This window comes from Pongo pygmaeus, chromosome 19 (assembly GCF_028885625.2).
Source record: "Pongo pygmaeus isolate AG05252 chromosome 19, NHGRI_mPonPyg2-v2.0_pri, whole genome shotgun sequence".
In the NCBI taxonomy this organism is placed as follows: Eukaryota; Metazoa; Chordata; class Mammalia; order Primates; family Hominidae; genus Pongo; species Pongo pygmaeus.
In genome coordinates this window covers 38,515,788-38,536,398 of record NC_072392.2, presented here as the reverse complement: position 1 = coordinate 38,536,398, position 20,611 = coordinate 38,515,788, and positions in this window count along the sequence as shown.

Sequence of the window (20,611 nt, the reverse complement as noted above, 5' to 3'; positions counted from 1 at the left end):
ATTCCATTCCATTTCACTCCATTCCATTCCATTTCTCCCTTTTGACTTGATCTCATTCTGTCACCCAGGCTGGTGTGCAGTGCCGCAATCTCAGCTCACATTTCACTTCACCATTCCATTCCATTCCATTGCATTCCATTCCATTCCATTTAATTCAACTCCACTCCGCTCCACTTCTCTCCACTCCACGGCACTACATTATACTCCATTCCATTCCATCCCATTCCATTACAGTCCATTCCACTCCACTCCACTCTTCTGCACTCACTCTCCTCCACTCCAATCCATTCTATTCCATTCCATTGAATTACACTGCATTGCATTCCATTAATGTCTTTGTACAGGATCTCACTCTGTCACACAGGCAAGAGTGCAGTGGCACAATCTCAGCTCACATTTCATTTCACCATTCCATTCAATTCCATTCCATTCCATTGCATTCCATTCCATTTTATTCAATTCAATTGTATTCCATTCCATTCCATTTAATTCCACTCCACTCCACTTTTCTCCACTCCACGGCACTCCACTCCACTCCATTCCATTCCATCCCATTCCTTTACAGTCCATTCCACTCCACTCCACTCTTCTGCACTCACTCTCCTCCACTCCAATCCTTTCCATTCCGTTCCATTGAATTGCACTCCATTGCATTCCATTAATGTCTTTGTACAGGATCTCACTCTGTCACACAGGCAGGAGTGCAGTGGCACAATCTAAGCTCACATTTCATTTCACCATTCCATTCCATTCCATTCTATTCCATTCCACTCCATTCCACACCATTCCACTCCACTCCACTCTATTCCACTCCATTACATTCCACACCATTCCATTCCACTCTACTCTACTCTAAATCACTTAACTCCATTATATTCCATCCCTTTCCATTCCACTCCCTTCCAGTCCGCTCCAGTGTATTTCATTTCATTCCATCCCATTCCATTCCACCCCACTCCACTCCCCTCCCCTCCACTCCACTCCATTCAATTCCATTCCCTTCCACTCCATTCCATTCCGTTACTTTCTTTCGCCCGGATCTCATTCTGTCACCCAGGCTGGAGTGCAGTCGCACAATCTCAGCTCACATTTCATTTCACCATTCCATTCCCTTCCATTCCACTCCATTCCATTCTATTTCTCTCCATTGTACTCCACTGTACTCCACTCCACTCCATTCCAATCTACTCCATTCCAATCCCCTCGACTCCTATCCACTCCACTCCATTCAAGTCCGCTTCATTCCATTACACTCCAATCCACTCCACTCCATTCCAATCCATTCCATTCCATCCCATTCCATCACACTCCATTCCACTCCACTCTTCCAATCCACTCCACTCCACTCCTCTCCAGTCCATTCCACTTCATTCTACTCCAATCCACTCCAATCCAGTCCACTCCATTCCATTCCATTCCATTGCATCCCATTGTATTCCACTCCATTCCACTCTCTTCCACTCCACTCCACTCCACTGCTCTCCGTTCCATTCCTTTCGATACAATTCCACTGCATTCCATTCAATTCCTTTCGACAGGATTTCACTCTGTCACCCAGGCTGCATTGCGGTCACACTACCTCAGCTGACATTTCATTTCACCATTCCATTCCACTCCAGTCCATTCCAATCCATTCCACTCCGCTCCACTCCTCTCCACTCCAGTCCACTCCATTCCATTCCCTTCCATTCCATTCCAATACATGCCATTCCACTCCACTCCACTCCACTTCACTCCAGTCCATTCCACTGCACTGCATCGCATTTCATTCCACTCCTCAACACTCCACTTCCTCTCATTCCATTCCATTCCATTCCACTCCATTCCATTCCATTCCTTTCCTTCTAAAGGATCTCACTCAGTCACTCAGGCTGGAGTGCAACGGCACAATCTCAGCTCACATTTCATTTCACCATTCTATTACTCTCCAGTCCATTCCTATCAATTCCACTGTGCTCTACTCCTCTCCAATCCACTCCACTCCACTACATTCCATTCTCTTCCATTCCATTCCACTCCATATCATTCCACTCCGCTCCACTCCACTCCAATCAAATCCACTCCACTCCATTCAATTCAATTCAATTCCACTCCATTCCACTCCACTCCACTCTACTCCAATCCATTACATTCCATCCCTTTACATTCTGCTCCACTCAGCTCCACTCCACTTCACTCCACCCCACTACACCCCACCCCACTACACCCCACACCACTCCACTCCATTCCTTTCCATTGCACACCATTCCATTCAATTCCTTTCTTTCAGCAGGATCTCACTCTGTCACCCAGGTTTGAGTGCAGTGGCAATGACTCAGTTCACATTTCATTTCACCATTCCATTCCATTCCATTCTATTCCATTCCACAACATTCCACTCCACTCCACTCTATTCCACTCCATTACATTCCACACCATTCCACTCCACTCCACTCCACTCCATTACATTCCATGCCTTTTCATTCCACTCAATTCGACTCCATTCCACTCCACTCCACTCCACTGCACTACTCCACACACCACTCCACTCCATTCCATTCCGTTCCACTCCTTTCCATTCCATTCCTTTCTTTCAACAGGATCTCACTCTGTCACCCAGGCTTGAGTGAAGTGGCACAATCTCAGCTCATATTTCATTTCACCATTCTATTCCATTCCATTCTATTTCATTCCATTCCATTTCATTCCACTCCACTCCTCTCCAGTTCATTCAGTTCCTTTCCACTCCATTCCATTCCACTCCATTCCACTCCTCTCTACTCCACTCCACTCCATTTCATTATATCCCTTTCCATTCCTCTCCATTCCACTCCAGTCCACTCCAGTCCACTCCAGTCCATTCCATTCCACTCCATTCGACTCCACTCCACTGCACTCCACTCCACTCTAATCCACTCCATTAAACTCTACTCCAATCCACTCCATTCTACTCCATTCCATTCCAACCCATTTCCTTCCACTCCACTCCACACGATTCCATTCTATTCCATCCATTTCCATTCCACTCCATTCCCCTCCATTCCATTCCACTCCACTCCACTCCACTCCTGTCCACTGCATTCCATTCCATTCCATTCCTTTCCGTTATATTCCATTACATTCCACTCCTTTCCATTCCATTCCATTCCATTCCACTCCATTCCATTCCATTCCCTTCTTTCGACAGGATCTCACTCTGTCACCCAGGCTGGAGTGCAGTGGCACAATCTCAGCTCAGATTTCATTTCACCATTCCATTCCATTTCATTCCATTCCACTCCACTCCACTCTACTCCATTCCAACCAAATCCACTCTACTTCATTGCATTCCATCCCATCAACTCTAATCCACTCCTCTCCTCTCCAGTCCACTCCATTCCACTCAATTCCATTCCATTCCATTCCACTTCATTCCACTCCCCTTCATTCCACTGCACTCCACTCCATTCCATTATATTCTATTGCAATCCTATCCGTTCAATTCCATTCCTTTCTTTTGAAAGGATCTCACTCTTTCATCCAGGCTGGACTTCAGTGGCACATTAACAACTGACATTTCATGTCACTATTTCATTCTATTCCATTCTTCTCCACTCCTCTCTATTGCATTATATTCCATTCTCTTCCACTCCACTCCGCTCTACTCCATTCCATTCCATTCCTTTCCACTCCACTCCACTCTAATCCATTCCATTTCATTCCTTTTCACTCCATTCCACTCTACTCCATTCCATTCCATTCTTTTCCACTCTACTCCACTCTACTCCTTTCCATTCCATTCCTTGCCACTCCACTCCACTCTACTCCATTCCATTCCATTCCACTCCACTCCTTTCCACTCTCCTCCACTCTACTCCATTCCATTCCATTCCTTTCAACTCCACTCCACTATACTCCATTCCATTCCATACAATTCCACTCCATTCCACACCACTCCACTCCCCTCCACTCCACTCCATTCCATTCCATTCCACTGCATTCCACTCCACTTCACTCCACGCGACTCCACTCGATCCCATTCCATTCCGTTCCATTCGACTGCATTCACTCCACTCCACTCCACCTCACTCCATTCCATTCCATTCTCTCCCAGTGCACTACACTCCATTCGGCTCCCCTCCGCTCCACTCCACTCCACTCTATTCCATTCCATTCTATTCCATTCCATTCCATTCCACTCCATTCCATTTCATTGCTTTCTTTTGACAGGATCTCAATCTCTCACCCAGGCTGGAATGCAGTGCCACAATCTCAGTTCACATGTTATTTCACCATTCCATTCCATTACATTTCACTCACTGCACTCCACTCCACTACATTCCTTCACATCCCATCCCATTCCACCCCATTCTATTCCACTCCACTCCACTCCTCTGCGCTCCATTCCATTCCCGTCCATACCATTCCATTACACTCCTTTCCACTCCACTCCACTCCATTCCATTACGTTCCATGCCATTAAATTCCACTACATACCACTATACTGTACTCCACTCCACCCTACTCCACAACACTCCACTCCACCTCACTCTTCTACACTCCACTCCACCCCATTCCATTCCATCCTATCCCACCCCACCCTACTCCTCTCCATTCCACTCTTCTCCACGTGACTACACTCCACTCTCACTCTGTCACCCAGACTGGAGTGCAGTAGCACATTCTCATCTCACATTGCATTTCAGCAATCCATTCATTTCCATTTAAATCCATTCCTTTCCAGTCCATTCCATTCCACTCCACTCCACTCCACTCCACTCCATTCCATTTCATTTCACTCCACTTCTTTCAATTCCACTCCAATCCACTCCATTCAACTCCACTGAACTCCAAAACACTCAATCCGTTTCCATTCCACTCCATTCCACTCTACTAAACTCCAGTCCAATCCACTCCATTTCATTCCATCCCTTTCCATTCCAATCCATTGCAATCCACTCCACTTCACTGCACCCCACTCCACTCCATTCCACTCCACTCTAGTCCACCCCACTGCAGTCCACCCCACTCCACTCCATCCTGATCCTATTCACTCCATTCCATTTCATTCCTTTCGTTTGAAAGGAACTAACTCTGCAAGGAGATGAAAGGAATGGAATGATGTGGAGTGGAGTGGAGTGGAGTGGAATGGAATGGTTTGGAATGGAATGGAATGCAATGGAATGGAATGGAATGCAATGGAATGGAACGGTGAAATGAAATGTCAACTGAGATTTTGTCAATGCACTCCAGCCAGGGACACAGAGGGAGATCCTGTCGAAAATAAGGAATGGAATGGAATGCAGTGAAATGGAATGGAATGGAATGGAATTCTATGGAGTGGAGAGGAGTAGAGTGGAATGGAATGGAGTGGCATGGAGTGGAATGAAGTCGTGTGGAGTAGAATGCAGTGGAACAGAATGGGATAGAATGTGATGCAGTGGAGTGGAGTGGAAAGGAGTGGAGTGGATTGGTGGGGATTGGAGTGGAATGGAATGGGATGGAATGGGATGAAGTGGAGTGGAGTTTAGTGGAGTGGAATGCAGTGCAATGGAATGGAAAGGAATGGAGTAGAATGGACTGGAGTGGAGTTGAATGGAGAGGAGTGGAGTTATGGAATGGAATGGAATGGAATGGAATGAAATGGAATGGAATGGAATGGAATGGAATGGAAGGGAATGGAATGGAATGGAATGGATTGGAAGGGAGTGGAATGGAATGGAATGTATGGAAGGGAATGGAATGGAATGGAATGGAGGGGAGTGGAATGGAATGGAATGTATTGAATGGAATGGAATGGAATGAAATCGAATGGAATTGTTAAATGAAACGTTAGCTGATATTGAGTCACTGCACTCCAGCCTGCGTGACAGAAGGATCCCGTGAAAGAAAGGAATGGAATGGAATGGAGTGGAATGTTAAGGAATGAAATGGAATGGAGAGGAGTGTAGTGGAGTGGATTGCAGTGGAGTGGAATGGAATGGAGTGCTATGGAATGGGATGAAACGGAATGAAATGTACTTTAGTGGAGTTGAGTGGAGGGGACTGGAATGGATTGAAATGGAAAGGGATGGAATGGAGTGGAGTGGAGTGGACTGGAGTGAAGTGAATTAGAGTGGAGTGGAATGGAATTGAATGGAAAGGAATGGCATGCAGTGGATTGGAGTGTGGTGGAGTGGATTAAATGGAATGGAAAGGAATGGAAAGGAAAGGTGGAATGAAACGTGAGCTGATATTGTGCCACTGCAATCCAGCCTTGGTGACAGAGTGAGATCAGGTCGAAAGAAAGGAATGCAATGGAATTCAGAGGAATGGAATGGAATGGGAAAGAATGGAATGGAGTGGAGTGGAGAGAAGTGAAGTGGAATGGGATGGGACGGGATTGAATGCAATGGAGTGCAGTGGATTGGAATGGAGTAGAGATTAATGGAGTGGAGTGGAATGGAATGGTCTGGAATGGTGTGGAATGGAATGAAATGGAAAGGATTGCAGTGGAATGGAATGGTGAAATTAATGTGAGCTGAGATTTTGCCACTGCAGTGCAGCCTGGGTGATGGAGTGAGGACCTGTTGAAAACAAGGAATGGAATGGAAGGTAGTGGAATGTATTGGAATGGAATGGAATGGAATGGAGTGGAATGGATTAGAATGGAATGGAATGGGATGGAGAGGATTGGATTGGAGTGGAGTGGATTGGAATGGAGTGGGATGTAATGGAATGGAATGGAGTGGTGTGGAGTGGAGTGGATTGGAATGGAGTGGAATGCAATGGGATGTAATGGAATGGAATGGAGTGGAGTAGAGTGGAGTGGAGTGGAATTGAGTGGAACCAAATGGGATTCAATGGGATGGAGTGAAGTGGAGTGGAATGGAATGGAATGGAATGGAATGGAATGGAGTGATGTAGAATGGAATGAAATGTTATGGAATGGAATGGAATGGAAAGGTGAAATGAAATGTGAGCTGAGATTGTGCCACTGCACTCCAGCCTGTGTGACAGAGTGAGATCCTGTTGAAAGAAAGGAAAGCAATGCAATGGAGTAGAATGGAAAGGAAAGGAATTGAATGGAGTGGATTAGAGTCGATTGGAGTGGATTGGAGTGGGATGCAATGGAATGGAATGGAATGGAATGGAATGGAATGGAATGGAATGGAATGGAATGGAATGGAGTGGAGTGGAATGGAGTGGAATGGAGTGGAGTGGAGTGGAGTGGAATGGAGTGAAGTGGCATGCAGTGGAGAGTAGTGGAGAGGAGTGGAGTGGAATGGAGTATAATGGAATGGAATGGAATGGAGTGGAGTGGTGTGGAATGGAGTGGAAGGGAAGGGAAAGAAATGCTATATAATGGAATGGAATGGAATGGTGACATGAAATGTGAGCTGAGACTGTGCCACGGCATTCCGGCCTGGGTGACAGAGTGATATACTGTCATAAGAAAAGAATGGAATGGAATGGGAAGAAATGGAATGAAATGGAATGGATTGGAGTGGAGAGAAGAGTAGTGTAGTGGAATGGAGTGGAGTGGAATGGCATGGGATGGAATGGAATGGAATGCAGTGGAGTAGAGTCTAGTGGAGTGGAGTGGAGTAAAATGGAATGGAATGAATTGAAATAGAATGGAATGGAATGAATTGAAATGTAATGGAATGGAATGGATTGAAATGGAATGGAATGGAAGGGAATAGAATGGAAAGGAATGGAATGGAATGTGATGGAATGAAATGGAATGGAATAGAATGCAAAGGAATGGAATGGTGAAATGAAATGTGAGCTGAGATTGTGCCACTGCATGCCAGCCTGGGAGAAAGCATGAGATACTGCCGAAAGAAAGGAATGCAATGGAAGGAGTGAAATGGAATAGAATGGAATGGAGTGGAGTGGATTTGAGAAGAGTAGAATGGAGTGGAATACAGTGGAATGGAATGGGATGGAATGGGATGGAATGGGATCGAGTGGAGTCGAGTGGAGCGGAGTGAAGTGGAGAAGAGTGTGTTGGAATCTGATGGAATGCAATGGGATGGAATGGAATAAAGTGGAGTGGTGTGGAGTGGAGTGGCCTGGAGTGGATTTGAGTGGAATGGAATGGGATGGAATGGAATGGAATGGAGTGGAGTGGAGGTCAGTGGAATGGAATTATGGAATGGAATGGAATGGAATGGAATGGAATGGAATGGAATGGAATGCAATGGTGAAATGAAATTTGACCTGAGCTTGTGCCACTGCACTCCAGCCTGTGAGACAGAGTGAGACCCTGTCAAAAGAAAGTAAAGCAATGGAATGAGGTGGAATGGAATGGAATAGAGTGGTCTGCAGTGGAGTGGTAGGGAGTGCAATGGAGTGGAGTGGAATAGTTTGGAGTGGAATGTAAAGGAATAGAGAGGGGTGGAGTGGAGTGGTGTGGAGTGGAATGGAATTTAATCGATTCGAATGGAATGGAATGGAATGGTATGCAACGGAATGGAATTGTGAAATGAAATGATTTGAGATTGTGCCACTGAACTCCAGCCTGGGTGAAAGCGTGAGATCCTGTGAAAAGAAAGAAATGGAAGGGATAGAGTGGAATGGAATGGAACAGAGTGGAGTGGAGTAGAGTTGAGTGGAGTGGAAAGGCTAGAATGGAATCGGATAGAATGGACTGGAATGGAGTGACGTGGCATTGAGTGGAGTGGAATGCAGTGGAATAGAATAGGATGGAATGGGATTGAGCAGAGTGGAGAGGAGTGGAATACAGTGGAAAGGAAAGGGATGGAATGGGATCGAGTGGGGTGATTTAGAATGGAGTGGAATGCAATGGGATTGAATGGAATAGAGCGGAGTGGTGTGGAGTGGCGTGGACCAGAGTGGAATGGAGTGGAATGGAATGGAATGGAATGGAGTGGAATGGAATGGAATGGAGTGGAATGGAATGGAATGGAACGGAATGGAGTGGAATGGAATGGAATGGAATGGAGTGGAATGGAATGGAATGGAGTGGAATGGAATGGAATGGAATGGAATGGAATGGAATGAAATGGAAAAGAATGGAATGGAATCGAAAGGAATGGAATGGAATGGGATGGATTGGAATGGTGAAATGAAATGTGATCTGTGACTGTGCCACTGCACTCCAGCCTGTATGACAGAGTGAGATCCTGTCAACAGAAAGGAAAGCAATGGAAAGGAGTGGAATGGAAAAGAATGGAATTGAATGGAGTGGAGTCAAGTTGAGCACAGTGGAGTGGAGTGCGATGGAATGGACTCGAAAGGAATGCAATGGAATTCAATGGAATGGAATGGAATGGAGTTTAGTGGAGTGGAAGGGAGTGGAGTGGAATGGAATGGAATGAATTGGAATGGAATGGAATGCAATGGAATGCATTGGAATGGAATGGAATGGAATGGAATGGAATGAAATGGAATGGAATGGAATGGGATGGGATGAAATGGAATGGAATGGAATGGGATGGAATGGAATGGAATGGAATGGAATGGAATGGAATGGAATGGAATGGAATGGAATGGGATGAAATGGAATGGAATGGAATGGAACGAAATGGGATGGAATGGAATGGAATGAAATGGTGAAATGAAATGTGTTTTGAGATAGAGCCACTGCACTCCAGCCTGGGTGACTGAGTGAGATCCTGTCGAAAGAAAGGAATGGAATGGTTGGAGTGGGATGGAATGGATTGGGGTGGATTGCAGTGGAGTGAAGTAGAGTGGAGTGGAATGGCTAGAATGGAATGGGATGGAATGGAATGGAATGGAATGCAATGGAGTGGAGTGGAGATGAGTAGAGTGGAGTGGAGTGGAGTGGAATGCAGTTAAATGGAATGGGATGGAATGGGATCAACAGGAGTGGAGGGGAGTGGAATGGAATGTAATAGAATGGAATTGAATGGTATGGAGAGGAGTGGAGTGGAGTGGAATGGACTGTATGTGAGTGGAATAGAAAGGAATGGAGTGGAATGTGGTGGAGTGGAGTGGAAGGGAATCGAATTAAAAGAATGGAATGGAATGGAATGGAATGCAATGGAACTGAACGGAATGGAACGGAATGGAATGGAAAATAAAATAAAATGTGAACTGAGATTGAGCCACTGCACTCCAGCCTGGGTTACAAAGTGAGATCCTGTCAAAAGAAAGTAATGGAATGGAATGGAGTGGAATGGAATGGAATGGAATGGAAAGGAATGGAATGGAATGGAAAGGAATGCAGTGGTGTGCAGTAGAGTGGAGTGGAGGGGAGTGGAGTAGAGTGGAGTGTGGAGTTGAATGGAGTGGAATGGAATGGGATGCAATTGAATAGAATGGAATGGAAAGGAAGGCAGTGGAGTGCAGTAGAGTGGAGTAGATTGGAGTAGAGTGGAGTGGAGTTGGGTCGAATGGAATGGGATGCAATAGAATTGAATGGAGTGCAGTGGATTGGACTGGAGTGGAGGGGAGTTGAATGGAGTGGAATGCAATGGGACAGAAGGAAACGGAGTGAAGTGTAGTGGAGTGGAGTGGAATGGAATGTACTGGAATGGAATGGAGTGGAGAGGATTCCATTGGAGTGGAGTGGAATGAAACAGAATGTAATGGAATGGCATGGAATGGAATGGAATACAATGGAGTAGAATCGATTGGAATGCAATGGAATGGAATGTTGAAATGAAATGTGAGCTGACATTGTACCACTGCACTCCAGCCTCGGTCACAGACTGAAATCCTTTGGAAAACAAGTAATGGAATGGAATGGAATGGAATCGAATTAAAAGGAATGCAAAGGAATGGAATGGAATGCAATGGAATGGAATGGAATGGAATGGAATGGAATGATAAAATGAAATGTGAACTGAGATTGTGCCACTGCACTCCAGCCTGGGTTACAAAGTGAGATCCTGTCAAAAGAAAGTAATGGAATGGAATGGAGTGGAATGCAATGGAATGGAATGGAATGGAATGGAATGGAATGGAATGGAATGGAAAGGAATGCAGTGGTGTGCAGTAGAGTGGAGTGGAGGGGAGTGGAGTAGAGTGGGGTGTGGAGTTGAATGGAGTGGAATGGAATGGGATGCAATTGAATAGAATGGAATGGAAAGGAAGGCAGTGGAGTGCAGTAGAGTGGAGTAGAGTGGAGTGGAGTTGGATGGAATGGAATGGGATGCAATGGAATTGAATGGAATGCAGTGGATTGGACTGGAGTGGAGGGGAGTTGAATGGAGTGGAATGCAATGGGACGGAAGGAAACGGAGAGAAGTGAAGTGGAGTGGAGTGGAATGGAATGTACTGGAATGGAATGGAGTGGAGAGGAGTCGATTGGAGTGGAGTGGAATGAAACGGAATGTAATGGAATGGCATGGAATGGAATGGAATACAATGGAGTGCAATCGATTGGAATGCAATGGAATGGAATGTTGAAATGAAATGTGAGCTGATATTGTGCCACTGCACTCCAGCCTCGGTCACAGACTGAAATCCTTTGGAAAACAAGGAATGGAATGGAATGGAATGCAATGGATTGTAGAGGAGTGGAGTGGAATGGAGTGGAATGGAGTGGAATGGGATGGGATAGAATGGAACAGAGTTCAGTGGAATCGAGTGGAGTAGAAAGGAGTGGAATGCAATGGGATGGAGTGGAGTGGAGTGGATTGGAGAAGAGTTGAGCAGAGTGAAGTGGATTGGATTGGAATGGAATGGGATGGAATGGGATGGAGTGGAGTGGAGGGGAATGGAGTGGAATGGAATGGAATGGAATGGAATGGAATGGGATGGAATTGAATGTAGTGGAGTGGAGTGGAATGGAATGGAATGAAATGGAATGGAATGGAGTGGAGTCTAATAGAAAGGAATGTTATGGAATGGAATAAAAAAGAATGGAGTGGTGAAATGAAACATGAGTTGATTTTGTGCCACTGCACTCCAGCCTGGGTGATAGAGTGAGAACCTCTCAAAAGAAAGGAACGGAATGGAATGGAATAAAGTGGAATGGAATGGAATTGAATGGAGTGGAGTGGAGTGGAGTGGAGTGCTGTGGATTGGAGTGGCGTGGAGTGGAATGGAGTGGAGCGGATTGGAATGGACTGCAATAGAATGCAATGGAGTGGAATGGAATGCAGAGGAGTGGAGTGGAGTAGAGTGGACTGGAGTTGACTGGAATTGAATGGGATTGAATGGAACGGAGTGGACTGGAGTGGAGTGGAGTGGAATGGAGTTTAATGGAATGCAATGAAATGAAATTAAGTGGAGAGGGGAGGAATGCAGAGGAGTGGAGTGGAATGGAATGAAATGGAATGGAATGAAATGGAATGGAATGGAATGGAATGGAGTGGAATGGAAAGGAATGGAATGGAACACAACATAAGGCTATGGTTATATTCAATGTGAGCTGAGATTGTGCCACTGCACTCCAGCCTGGATGAAAGAGAGAGATCCTGTTGAAAGAAAGGAATGGAATACAGTGGGGTGGAATGAAATTGAATGGAATTAAATGGAGCGTAGGGGAGTTGAGTGCAGTGGATTGGAGTGGAGTAGGGTGGAGTGGAATGGAGTTGAATGCAATGTGATATAATAGAATGGAATGGAGTGGAGAGGAGTGGAGTGGATTGCAGTGAAGTAGAGTGGTGTGAATGGAATGGAATGGAATGGAATGGGATGGAATGGAGGGGATTGGAGTTGAGTGGAGTGGGGTTGAGTGGAGTGGAGTGGAATGGAATACAATGGAGTAGAATGGAGTGGAGTGGGGTGGAGTGAAACGGATTGGAATGGAATGGAATGGAATGGTGAAATGATAAGTGAACTGAGATTGTGCCACTGCACTCCAGCTGATGTGACACAGTGAGATCCTGACGAAAGATAGGAATGGATTGGAATGGAATGGAATACAATTGAATGCAGTGGAGTGGAGTGGACTGGAATGGAGTGGAGTGGAGTGGAATGGAATGGAAGGGGATGGAATGCTATGGAAAGGAGTGGAGTGGAGTGGAATGGAGTGGAATGGAATTGGATGGAATGGAATGGAGTGGAGTGGAGAGGATTGGAATGGAATGGAAGGGAATGGAATCATGAAATGAAATGAGAGCTGAGATTGTGCCACTGCACGACAGCCGGTGTGACAGGGTGTGACTCCGTCAATAGATAAGTATGGAAGGGAATGGAGTCGTATGGAAGGGAATGGAGTCAAATGTAATGGAATGGAATGGAATTGAATGGAGTGGAGTGGAGTGGATTGGAATGCAGTGGAGTTAAGTGCAGAAGAGTTGAAAGGAGTGGAATGAAATGGGATGGAATGGAACTGAATACAGTACAGTGGAGTGGAGTGGATTGGAGTGGAGTGGAATGGAGTGGAATGGAATCGGATGGATTTCAATGGAGTGAAGTGGAGTGGAATGGAATGGAATGCAATGTATGGAAAGGAATGGCATCGAATGTAATGGAGAAGTGAAACAGGAGCTGAGATTTTGCCACTGCATTCCAGCCTGGGTGAGAGAGTGAGATCCTGTCAAAAGAAAGGAATTGAAAGGAATGGGGAGGAATGGAATGGAATGGAATTGAATGGAGTGGAGTGGAGTGGAATGGAGTGGAATGGAGTGGACTGGTATGGCAAGGAGATGAATGGAATGGAATGATGTGGAGTGGAGTGGAGTGGAATGGAATGGATTGGAATGGAATGGAATGGAATGCAATGGAATGGAATGGAATGCAATGGAATGGAATGGTGAAATGAAATGTCAACTGAGATTTTGCCAATGCAATCCAGCCAGGGACACAGAGGGAGATCCTGTCGAAAATAAGGAATGGAATGGAATGCAGTGAAATGGAATGGAATGGAATGCTATGGAGTGGAGAGGAGTAGAGTGGAATGGAATGGAGTGGCATGGAGTGGAATGAAGTCGTGTGGAGTAGAATGCAGTGGAACAGAATGGGATAGAATGTGATGCAGTGGAATGGAGTGGAAAGGAGTGGAGTGGATTGGTGGGGATTGGAGTGGAATGGAATGGGATGGAATGGGATGGAGTGGAGTGGAGTTTAGTGGAGTGGAATGCAGTGCAATGGAATGGAAAGGAATGGAGTAGAATAGACTGGAGTGGAGTTGAGTGGAGAGGAGTGGAGTTTAATGGAATGGAATGGAATGGAATGGAATGGAATGGAATGGAATGGATTGGAGGGGAGTGGAATGGAATGGAATGTATTGAATGGAATGGAATGGAATAGAATCGAATGGAATGGTTAAATGAAACGTTAGCTGATATTGTGTCACTGCACTCCAGCCTGGGTGACAGAAGGATCCCGTGAAAGAAAGGAATGGAATGGAATGGAATGGAATGTTATGGAATGAAATGGAATGGAGAGGAGTGTAGTGGAGTGGATTGGAATGGAGTGTAGTGGAATGGAGTGCTATGGAATGGGATGAAACGGAATGGAATGTACTTTAGTGGAGTTGAGTGGAGGGGAGAGGAATGGATTGAAATGGAAAGGGATGGAATGGAGTGGAGTGGAGTGGACTGTAGTGAAGTGGACTAAAGTGGAGTGGAATGGAATTGAATGGAAAGGAATGGCATGCAGTGGATTGGAGTGTGGTGGAGTGGATATAATTGAATGGAATGGAATGGAAAGGAAAGGTGGAATGAAACGTGAGCTGATATTGTGCCACTGCAATCCAGCCTTGGTGAGAGAGTGAGATCAGGTCGAAAGAAAGGAATGCAATGGAATTCAGAGGAATGGAATGGAATGGGAAAGAATGGAATGGAGTGGAGTGGAGAGAAGTGGAGTGGAATGGGATGGGACGGGATTGAATGCAATGGAGTGGAGTGGATTGGAATGGAGTGGAGATTAATGGAGTGGAGTGGAATGGAATGGTCTGGAATGGTATGGAATGGAACAAAATGGAAACGATTGCAGTGGAATGGAATGGTGAAATTAATGTGAGCTGAGATTTTGCCACTGCAGTGCAGCCCAGGTGATGGAGTGAGGACCTGTTGAAAACAAGGAAAGGAATGGAAGGTAGTGGAATGTATTGGAATGGAATGGAATGGAATGGAGTGGAATGGATTAGAATGGAATGGAATGGGATGGAGAGGATTGGATTGGAGTGGAGTGGGTCGGAATGGAGTGGGATGTAATGGCATGGAATGGAGTGGTGTGGAGTGGTGTGGAGTGGAGTGGATTGGAATGGAGTGGAATGCAATGGGATGTAATGGAATGGAGTGGAGTGGAGTGGAGTGGAATTGAGTGGAATCGAATGGGATTCAATGGGATGGAGTGAAGTGGAGTGGAGTGGAATGGAATGGAATGGAATGGAATGGAGTGATGTAGAATGGAATGAAATGTTATGGAATGGAATGGAATGGAAAGGTGAAATGAAATGTGAGCTGAGATTGTGCCACTGCACTCCAGCCTGTGTGACAGAGTGAGATCCTGTTGAAAGAAAGGAAAGCAATGCAATGGAGTAGAATGGAAAGGAAAGGAATTGAATGGAGTGGATTAGAGTCGATTGGAGTGGATTGGAGTGGGATGCAATGGAATGGAATGGAATGGAATGGAATGGAATGGAATGGAATGGAATGGAGTGGAGTGGAATGGAGTGGAATGGAGTGGAGTGGAGTGGAGTGGAATGGAGTGAAGTGGCATGCAGTGGAGAGTAGTGGAGAGGAGTGGAGTGGAATGGAGTATAATGGAATGGAATGGAATGGAGTGGAGTGGTGTGGAATGGAGTGGAAGGGAAGGGAAAGAAATGCTATATAATGGAATGGAATGGAATGGTGACATGAAATGTGAGCTGAGACTGTGCCACGGCATTCCGGCCTGGGTGACAGAGTGATATACTGTCATAAGAAAAGAATGGAATGGAATGGGAAGAAATGGAATGAAATGGAATGGATTGGAGTGGAGAGAAGAGTAGTGTAGTGGAATGGAGTGGAGTGGAATGGCATGGGATGGAATGGAATGGAATGCAGTGGAGTAGAGTCTAGTGGAGTGGAGTGGAGTAAAATGGAATGGAATGAATTGAAATAGAATGGAATGGAATGAATTGAAATGTAATGGAATGGAATGGATTGAAATGGAATGGAATGGAAGGGAATAGAATGGAAAGGAATGGAATGGAATGTGATGGAATGAAATGGAATGGAATAGAATGCAAAGGAATGGAATGGTGAAATGAAATGTGAGCTGAGATTGTGCCACTGCATGCCAGCCTGGGAGAAAGCATGAGATACTGCCGAAAGAAAGGAATGCAATGGAAGGAGTGAAATGGAATAGAATGGAATGGAGTGGAGTGGATTTGAGAAGAGTAGAATGGAGTGGAATACAGTGGAATGGAATGGGATGGAATGGGATGGAATGGGATCGAGTGGAGTCGAGTGGAGCGGAGTGAAGTGGAGAAGAGTGTGTTGGAATCTGATGGAATGCAATGGGATGGAATGGAATAAAGTGGAGTGGTGTGGAGTGGAGTGGCCTGGAGTGGATTTGAGTGGAATGGAATGGGATGGAATGGAATGGAATGGAGTGGAGTGGAGGTCAGTGGAATGGAATTATGGAATGGAATGGAATGGAATGGAATGGAATGGAATGGAATGGAATGCAATGGTGAAATGAAATTTGACCTGAGCTTGTGCCACTGCACTCCAGCCTGTGAGACAGAGTGAGACCCTGTCAAAAGAAAGTAAAGCAATGGAATGAGGTGGAATGGAATGGAATAGAGTGGTCTGCAGTGGAGTGGTAGGGAGTGCAATGGAGTGGAGTGGAATAGTTTGGAGTGGAATGTAAAGGAATAGAGAGGGGTGGAGTGGAGTGGTGTGGAGTGGAATGGAATTTAATCGATTCGAATGGAATGGAATGGAATGGTATGCAACGGAATGGAATTGTGAAATGAAATGATTTGAGATTGTGCCACTGAACTCCAGCCTGGGTGAAAGCGTGAGATCCTGTGAAAAGAAAGAAATGGAAGGGATAGAGTGGAATGGAATGGAACAGAGTGGAGTGGAGTAGAGTTGAGTGGAGTGGAAAGGCTAGAATGGAATCGGATAGAATGGACTGGAATGGAGTGACGTGGCATTGAGTGGAGTGGAATGCAGTGGAATAGAATAGGATGGAATGGGATTGAGCAGAGTGGAGAGGAGTGGAATACAGTGGAAAGGAAAGGGATGGAATGGGATCGAGTGGGGTGATTTAGAATGGAGTGGAATGCAATGGGATTGAATGGAATAGAGCGGAGTGGTGTGGAGTGGCGTGGACCAGAGTGGAATGGAGTGGAATGGAATGGAATGGAATGGAGTGGAATGGAATGGAATGGAGTGGAATGGAATGGAATGGAACGGAATGGAGTGGAATGGAATGGAATGGAATGGAGTGGAATGGAATGGAATGGAGTGGAATGGAATGGAATGGAATGGAATGGAATGGAATGAAATGGAAAAGAATGGAATGGAATCGAAAGGAATGGAATGGAATGGGATGGATTGGAATGGTGAAATGAAATGTGATCTGTGACTGTGCCACTGCACTCCAGCCTGTATGACAGAGTGAGATCCTGTCAACAGAAAGGAAAGCAATGGAAAGGAGTGGAATGGAAAAGAATGGAATTGAATGGAGTGGAGTCAAGTTGAGCACAGTGGAGTGGAGTGCGATGGAATGGACTCGAAAGGAATGCAATGGAATTCAATGGAATGGAATGGAATGGAGTTTAGTGGAGTGGAAGGGAGTGGAGTGGAATGGAATGGAATGAATTGGAATGGAATGGAATGCAATGGAATGCATTGGAATGGAATGGAATGGAATGGAATGGAATGAAATGGAATGGAATGGAATGGGATGGGATGAAATGGAATGGAATGGAATGGGATGGAATGGAATGGAATGGAATGGAATGGAATGGAATGGAATGGAATGGAATGGGATGAAATGGAATGGAATGGAATGGAACGAAATGGGATGGAATGGAATGGAATGAAATGGTGAAATGAAATGTGTTTTGAGATAGAGCCACTGCACTCCAGCCTGGGTGACTGAGTGAGATCCTGTCGAAAGAAAGGAATGGAATGGTTGGAGTGGGATGGAATGGATTGGGGTGGATTGCAGTGGAGTGAAGTAGAGTGGAGTGGAATGGCTAGAATGGAATGGGATGGAATGGAATGGAATGGAATGCAATGGAGTGGAGTGGAGATGAGTAGAGTGGAGTGGAGTGGAGTGGAATGCAGTTAAATGGAATGGGATGGAATGGGATCAACAGGAGTGGAGGGGAGTGGAATGGAATGTAATAGAATGGAATTGAATGGTATGGAGAGGAGTGGAGTGGAGTGGAATGGACTGTATGTGAGTGGAATAGAAAGGAATGGAGTGGAATGTGGTGGAGTGGAGTGGAAGGGAATCGAATTAAAAGAATGGAATGGAATGGAATGGAATGCAATGGAACTGAACGGAATGGAACGGAATGGAATGGAAAATAAAATAAAATGTGAACTGAGATTGAGCCACTGCACTCCAGCCTGGGTTACAAAGTGAGATCCTGTCAAAAGAAAGTAATGGAATGGAATGGAGTGGAATGGAATGGAATGGAATGGAAAGGAATGGAATGGAATGGAAAGGAATGCAGTGGTGTGCAGTAGAGTGGAGTGGAGGGGAGTGGAGTAGAGTGGAGTGTGGAGTTGAATGGAGTGGAATGGAATGGGATGCAATTGAATAGAATGGAATGGAAAGGAAGGCAGTGGAGTGCAGTAGAGTGGAGTAGATTGGAGTAGAGTGGAGTGGAGTTGGGTCGAATGGAATGGGATGCAATAGAATTGAATGGAGTGCAGTGGATTGGACTGGAGTGGAGGGGAGTTGAATGGAGTGGAATGCAATGGGACAGAAGGAAACGGAGTGAAGTGTAGTGGAGTGGAGTGGAATGGAATGTACTGGAATGGAATGGAGTGGAGAGGATTCCATTGGAGTGGAGTGGAATGAAACAGAATGTAATGGAATGGCATGGAATGGAATGGAATACAATGGAGTAGAATCGATTGGAATGCAATGGAATGGAATGTTGAAATGAAATGTGAGCTGACATTGTACCACTGCACTCCAGCCTCGGTCACAGACTGAAATCCTTTGGAAAACAAGTAATGGAATGGAATGGAATGGAATCGAATTAAAAGGAATGCAAAGGAATGGAATGGAATGCAATGGAATGGAATGGAATGGAATGGAATGGAATGATAAAATGAAATGTGAACTGAGATTGTGCCACTGCACTCCAGCCTGGGTTACAAAGTGAGATCCTGTCAAAAGAAAGTAATGGAATGGAATGGAGTGGAATGCAATGGAATGGAATGGAATGGAATGGAATGGAATGGAATGGAATGGAAAGGAATGCAGTGGTGTGCAGTAGAGTGGAGTGGAGGGGAGTGGAGTAGAGTGGGGTGTGGAGTTGAATGGAGTGGAATGGAATGGGATGCAATTGAATAGAATGGAATGGAAAGGAAGGCAGTGGAGTGCAGTAGAGTGGAGTAGAGTGGAGTGGAGTTGGATGGAATGGAATGGGATGCAATGGAATTGAATGGAATGCAGTGGATTGGACTGGAGTGGAGGGGAGTTGAATGGAGTGGAATGCAATGGGACGGAAGGAAACGGAGAGAAGTGAAGTGGAGTGGAGTGGAATGGAATGTACTGGAATGGAATGGAGTGGAGAGGAGTCGATTGGAGTGGAGTGGAATGAAACGGAATGTAATGGAATGGCATGGAATGGAATGGAATACAATGGAGTGCAATCGATTGGAATGCAATGGAATGGAATGTTGAAATGAAATGTGAGCTGATATTGTGCCACTGCACTCCAGCCTCGGTCACAGACTGAAATCCTTTGGAAAACAAGGAATGGAATGGAATGGAATGCAATGGATTGTAGAGGAGTGGAGTGGAATGGAGTGGAATGGAGTGGAATGGGATGGGATAGAATGGAACAGAGTTCAGTGGAATCGAGTGGAGTAGAAAGGAGTGGAATGCAATGGGATGGAGTGGAGTGGAGTGGATTGGAGAAGAGTTGAGCAGAGTGAAGTGGATTGGATTGGAATGGAATGGGATGGAATGGGATGGAGTGGAGTGGAGGGGAATGGAGTGGAATGGAATGGAATGGAATGGAATGGAATGGGATGGAATTGAATGTAGTGGAGTGGAGTGGAATGGAATGGAATGAAATGGAATGGAATGGAGTGGAGTCTAATAGAAAGGAATGTTATGGAATGGAATAAAAAAGAATGGAGTGGTGAAATGAAACATGAGTTGATTTTGTGCCACTGCACTCCAGCCTGGGTGATAGAGTGAGAACCTCTCAAAAGAAAGGAACGGAATGGAATGGAATAAAGTGGAATGGAATGGAATTGAATGGAGTGGAGTGGAGTGGAGTGGAGTGCTGTGGATTGGAGTGGCGTGGAGTGGAATGGAGTGGAGCGGATTGGAATGGACTGCAATAGAATGCAATGGAGTGGAATGGAATGCAGAGGAGTGGAGTGGAGTAGAGTGGACTGGAGTTGACTGGAATTGAATGGGATTGAATGGAACGGAGTGGACTGGAGTGGAGTGGAGTGGAATGGAGTTTAATGGAATGCAATGAAATGAAATTAAGTGGAGAGGGGAGGAATGCAGAGGAGTGGAGTGGAATGGAATGAAATGGAATGGAATGAAATGGAATGGAATGGAATGGAATGGAGTGGAATGG